The sequence below is a fragment of the Ochotona curzoniae genome, unplaced genomic scaffold (assembly GCF_017591425.1).
Source record: "Ochotona curzoniae isolate NIBS_2020 unplaced genomic scaffold, NIBS_Ocur_1.0 contig_392, whole genome shotgun sequence".
Taxonomy (NCBI): Eukaryota; Metazoa; Chordata; class Mammalia; order Lagomorpha; family Ochotonidae; genus Ochotona; species Ochotona curzoniae.
The window spans coordinates 260,873-267,322 of record NW_024466046.1 but is presented as its reverse complement, the minus strand read 5'-3'; the positions used below and the strand labels follow the sequence as shown (position 1 = coordinate 267,322).

The 6,450-nt window shown below is 43.4% G+C and overlaps 1 pseudogene; it reads left to right on the top strand.

Moving 5' to 3' along the window:
- Nucleotides 1-599: 599 nt before the first annotated feature.
- On the top strand, nucleotides 600-1,135 carry LOC121158918 (annotated as a pseudogene).
- Nucleotides 1,136-6,450: the final 5,315 nt, after the last annotated feature.

Here is a 6,450-nt window from a genome sequence, read left to right as displayed (position 1 = left end):
TATTAAATTCCTAATCACGTTAAAAAAAAGAGAGCGTGGAACAGAGAAGAGCTGTTAGGAGAAAGGATTGGGTGTCTCTCTCCCTCCCCTTTCGTAAGGCACCCTATCCTCCTGGCTTTCTCTCTGGAGGTGCTCCCCCTTTCCTCTCCCTTCCCTGCTTATCTGGTCCCTTCGTAAAGAAACTTTTCTGTATGTAACAGATTCCTGGCTTTTTTTTTTTTAAATATATATATACTAAACTGAGAAAAGAATCCACAGGGCATTTCTGGTAACAGAGGACAGCTGTGAAAGCCAGGCCAAAGCCTCCCTCGAAAAGCCAGCCTGTGAGGCACTGCACAAAGCCAAAACCTGTGAGGCAGGCCAGACCCAGCCACATGTACCCCACAGCGGGCCTCAGAAAGACCCCGCTCTTGGGCCTCTTCCACTTTCCACCTCTCTGGGGTCCTCCCACCTGTGGCTAGCAGCTCTTAGCCCCTGGAGGTCAGACTGCCGCCTTACCAAGAGCTGCTCACTCAGCAAGACCCTTCCTGAGGGGGACGTGCCTGAGCCCCGGAAAAGCAGCAGCACAAGATGGCACCACCCGCGGGCGGCAGCAGTTGCCCAAAACAAAACCAAGTTGTCCAAGAACTTACTGCACTTGAAGTTCATGCAAAGGGGATTGCAGTTGGTAACCAAGAAACAACTTGAAGAAGGAAAGAAAATCATTAGTGAAGAACACTGCTTGGATTTGCCAGAGCTAAAAGAAAGAGAGTTACATAATAGAAGAGCAGAGCTTCCTGTTGTGTGAAGATTTTCTCCATGGAAGAATGTCATTTAGAGGATTTAATTCTGAGGTTGAGAAATTAATGCTTCAAATGAATGCTAAGAGCACAGCAGAAGGAGTTGAAGATGAAACAGTGGAGCTTGATGAATCAGATGAAGAAATGGCTAGAAGATATGACACCTTGGTTGGGACCATTGGAAAAAGTTTGCCAAGAAGATAGACCATGCCAACTATGAAGAAGATGAGAACGAAGACATGAAGCCCATCCAGACAAACAAAAATGTTCCTGAAGCACCAAGATTCAAGTGGACACCCCAAGTTACAGCTCAGGGAGTAACTCACTTTGGGACACTTCTGGTGGTGTCTCTATAGTGATGCACACTTCAGCATTTATTGGTGAAGAGATGTGTCATGTTTCTGAAAACAAGTTGTTTTTGAAACACGTGTAGTGGATGTTGTACGTCCTTTTCTCAGTGATGTTCATCATGAGTAGTCCCTGGACTCAGTCTTCCCACATCCATAGGTTCCGGCTCCTTGGAGGGTTTTTTTTTTTTTTTTTTAACCTCAGCTGGTTTGTTTGTTGGTTAAACTCCAGTACCTGCCCTTGAATTGACTCATAAACTTTTCCACCAATGTTTATATTTTATGTTACCAATCATGTGAAGTCAATTCATGCATACATTTTAAAATCCATCTGTTACCTGTAAAAATATTGAACACAGACAGCTTCTCCAGCCTTTAGATTTTGCATGCTGCCAGGTTAGTTTATGGTGGAAGAGGTTTGGTTTAAAGCATTTAATGTAACATTCGGTGTATTATAAATGCCTATTTTCACATTTAACATTTTAAAAGGTAAATAAAAAGCTGGATGGGAAAAAAAGAAAAAAGGAGAAAGGATTGAAGTAAAAGGATGAGACCTAATTATATCATAAATGATATAAACATATTAGTATTAGTATTAGTATCATAAATGATACTAACCTTGTAAACAAGGTTAGTAAACATCGTAAAACTCATGTAAAGCCACACAAGACAGAATATCCAGAGAAATTCTGACAGAGAAATCGAACTAGTGGCTAGACAGGGAAATCATTCATACCTCACTAACAATCTCATTGTCATCATTCCCCATCACAATTGTTGATGCCACTGAGAATGGTGTCAGTTTATGCTATATACCCATTTTGACATATTCTTTTCTACACTGTCAAATATATGAAATTTCTAAATAACAACTACTGATAAAGTAATGCTGACTCTAGAATTCCATTTCTGTAGGCACCATAATGCTCATGATCACTTCACGGATGATCGTATTTTCTGAATGCTTAAATGATGGATAATGCCAGTGGGGCAAATTATATCCTAAGCAATATGCACTCATAATATTCCTATTATTCTATGAGCAATGAGAAAGATCTTATTTACCCAATGTGGATTTAGATATTAAAATATCATATGAACAGTATATTTTGCACTGTAACAAGCTCTGCTACAGGTAAAATGTGAAAATAAGGTGCACAAAAATACCCAGTCACCAAAGATTTCAGATAAGGAGCATCAATTTACACAGTATGTCTAATAGGCAGATCCGTGGAGACAAAAGATGTGTTAGTGTTATCTAGGGCAAGAGGAAGGTGGAAGGATGAGAATACACTGAAAATGGGGATAATCTGAAGGGGCAATGAAAACCTGCTAGTTTCTTGTCACTAAATAATTTGTAGGAAGCACCAAGAGTTTTATGACACAGCATGACCTCCTGATTGCATATAAATAGCCCTATTTTCTCTCTGAGAAAAATGAGGCAAATGTATTAAATAATAATGCTTCTTACATATTACTTACAACCACTCATAACCAGAATCACCAGTGTCATTGTAAACGTTCTATACTGAGTCACAGCAAGGGTCATTCTCCCAAAATAAAACTTAGTCAGCATAAAACACTAACATGGTGTTAGAGGGAAAGACACTCCCGTTATATTGTTAGCTGCCTATCATAGACCGTCTACCACAGTTCTGCATATCACAGGACTGACCTGGGTCAAGAACGAGATCTTTCTAGGACATGACAAACACAAAGTGAAGGTGGGCAGACATGCTTCAGCTGGATGACAGCAGCGGAGTGGAAAGTTTATAGTGTAGCCTAGGGTTCTCATCTGGGGGCCATGAATAAGACTTTCAGGTACAGCAACAGCACACACACCACTCTTAGATGCCACCACTCTATGCTCAGGCTTGCATATGAAGAATAACCAGATCATTACTGCTTCTGGCTCCATGTAGCAAAGGAAGAAAAACCCAGCAAGCTCCAAGGGCACATCTCTGTCTGAGGAGATTCTAAGCCCAGGCTGTGGTTGGTACACAGAATAGGACAACAAAGGAAATACGAGTTGATCAAATGTAAATGACATGTACGCTGGATGCACAAGAGATACAGTCCCAGACTTACTCAGCCATTGCAAACTGTCCCGTATCACCCCAAGTACTCACACATACTGCTTCACATTTTGGCATTTACACTTGGACTTTTTCCAATAGCAAAAATCTCAGGATGTAATATTGATAAGGATATCAACCAAACAGCATCTCATTGACATCCAATACTAATGGTGGTAATATCCTCCATGAATTCACTGGAGCTCTTCTTTCTTTTTTTTATGATGTATTTATTTTTCATTACAAAGTCAGATATACAGAGAGGAGGAGAGAGAGGAAGATCTTCCGTTCGATGACTCCCCAAGTGACAGCAACGGCCGGTGCTGCACCGATCCAAACCCAGGAATCAGGAACCTCTTCTGGGTCTCCCACACGGGTGCAGGGTCTCAAGGCTTTGGGCCATCCTCCACTGCTTTCCCAGGCCACAAGCAGGGAGCTGGATGGGAAATGGAGCTGCCAGGATTAGAAGCATTGCCCATATGGGATCCCTGCGCATTCACGGCGAGGACTTTTAGCTGCTAGGTCACTGGGCCCTGGAGCTCTTCTCTCTTGTGACAGCATAGGAGGTGATTAGGAGTACATATGGCATTGCACCACCTCCTCCCACACCTGCATGTTCCCACTGCTGTCCTCTGGTGAGCTCTCCCCATGTGCTGGTTCACTGTGTTGCTTTCCGCCCACACTAGCAGTGAGCTTGCTCTGAAGTGGAGCAGAACTCAGCCAGCTCTGCAATTGCATGTGATTGTCTCCTGAGGAGACGTAATCTCCAGAGTCACAAAGAGCACTCCTGAGTGTGTCTCTCCATCTATCTATCTATCTATCATTTCCTTTTCTAAAATATTTTGCCTATGGTCTGGTGTCATAGCCTAGTGGCAAAAAGTCCTTGTCTTGTGTGCACTGGCTTTCCATATTAGTGCTGGTTTGTATCCTGCTGGTCCTGCTCCCCATCCATCTCCCTGTTTGCTTTCCTGGGAAAGCACACCAGCAGTGTCTGGTCGGGTTGGACATCAGCACAGCAGACCTAAGTGCACCTCTGGCCCAGCCACAGATTGCTCCATGTCTGTTCCCCTGTTGGATCTGGTTCTGTCACAGGAGCTCTCCAGCCAGCAGGTGACTCCAGGAGACATCCAGCACGGGCATGGAAGGTGAAGGAGCCAAGGAGAGGGTTGCACAGGCCTTGAAGGCAGGAAAGATCATGAGGGAAGAAGAATGTGCTGCAGCTCCTGTGGAGGAGAATGAGGAGCCTGGTAGTGTGGGACTTTCCATGTTGCATCATGTGTTTTCTGCAAGTCCTGCTCTCTCTCAAATTCTTTGGCACCCCTCTTTGTGCTTCATGACAGTCCTTGAAAATATAAACTATTGTTTCCTTGGTTTTTATTCTTCATTTATTTTCCTTCCTTCCTTCTTCCCTCCTCCCTCCCTCCCTCCTTCCCTCCTTCCCTTCCTTCCTCCCTCCCTCCTCCCTCCCTCCCTCCTTCCCTCCTTCCCTTCCTTCCTCCCTCCCTCCCTCCCTCTCTTCCTCATTCCTTATTATTTTCTTCCTTCTTTCTTTCTTTCTTTCTTTCTTTCTTTCTTTCTTTCTTTCTTTCTTTCTTTCTTTCTTTCTTTCTTTCTTTCTTTCTTTCTTTCTTTCTCTTTCCCTCCCTCCCTTCCTTCCTTCCTTCTTCCTTCCTCCCTCCCTTCCTTCCTTCCTTCCTTCCTTCCTTCCTTCCTTCCTTCCTTCCTTCCTTCCTTCCTTCCTTCCTCCCTTCCTTCCTTCCTTCCTTCCTTCCTTCCTTCCTTTCTTCCTTCTTCTTCTTCTCATGCTACATCTTGCATTTCCCTTGTGACAAGAACACTTGGGATGGAATTTATAGTAGATACATGGATGAGGCAGGAAAGCATGTGTTGTGGGTTCACTTTCCACTCAAGGGAATCCTAGTGACCCTAACCTTTCAACTCAGGCTCACAAATGAAGAGGTACAAAGCAGCTCCACCTGTCATGGAGGCATGTGCTGTAGTGTAGACAAACCACCTCAGTGGCAGGATGATGGACTTGTGAAAATCCATTGTAAGACTGGAGGAGAGAAGAGTGTGGCGGGGAGGGAATTTGGGAGAGGGAAGGGGTACCCCAGTGTCTATTAAATAATGTGATAAAGCAACAATAAAAAATATAGTAGATTAGAACAGAAAAAAAGAGTAGGCTTCCTTTTCCTTGCTCTATGAGGACTGGGTCTGTGATGTGGCACTGTGCAACAAGCCACCACTTGTGACACTGGCCTCTCCTATTGCAGTGCTGGATTGAGTCTCAGTTACACTTGTAGCCATCTAGCTCTTGGGAGAGCAGCTGGTGATGGCCCAAGTGCTAGGGTCTGTGCCATCCTTGGAGACAGCCACCAAGTTCATTCACTGTGGGCACAGCATCTTCCAGACTTGCTTAATGGAATTGCTATGGCATGGCGCACAATGAATATGTGCGTGTAAGCACAGGAACTGACACCCAGAAGAGGCTGGTGCGGTAGTGCCGTGGGCATAGCAACCTCCTTGGATGCCAACCTGTCATACTAGAGCTTAAGGAACCCAAGCTGCTTGGTTTATATCCGGCCTCCTCTTAATGCACCAGAGAGAGGAGCAAGAGAATGCCCAATTATTGTGGTCGCTCTTTGATGCTTTTTATCTTATTGTCTTTAGATTCTTTCCTTGTCTTTAACTGTAAAAATTTTGGGGAATAAACTTTAGGGAAATCTTTTTGTTGGCTGATTCTACTTGTGGCTTTCTGAGTTTCTTGTGTTTTGGGATTCATATCATACTGAAGATATGAGATATTGTCAGCTCTTAATTAATTTAGCAGATTCTCAATCATTACTTTCTTTTCTTCCAGGAATCACTTTAATGCAAATATGTGCTCAGTTAATGGTATCCCATTTTTTGGTTTATATTTTTCCATTCCTTTAAATTTCTTCTCTTTATTTTTCTCTGATTGCCCTTTTTAAAATCTTGTCTTCAGGATCAAAAATTCTTTTCTACGTATGTTATAGTTTGCTGTTGAAATGCAAAATCATATTTTTTACCTCATTTATAGGAAATGAATTCTTCAACACTGTTTTTTTGTTGTTGTTGTTGTTGGAAAGGCGGATATACAGAGAGAAGAGACAGAGAGGAAGATCTTCCGTGCAATAATTCACTCCCCAGGTGAGTGCAATGGTCGATGCTATGCCGATCCGAAGCCAGGAGCCTCTTCCAGGTCTCCCACGCAGGTGCAGGGTCCCA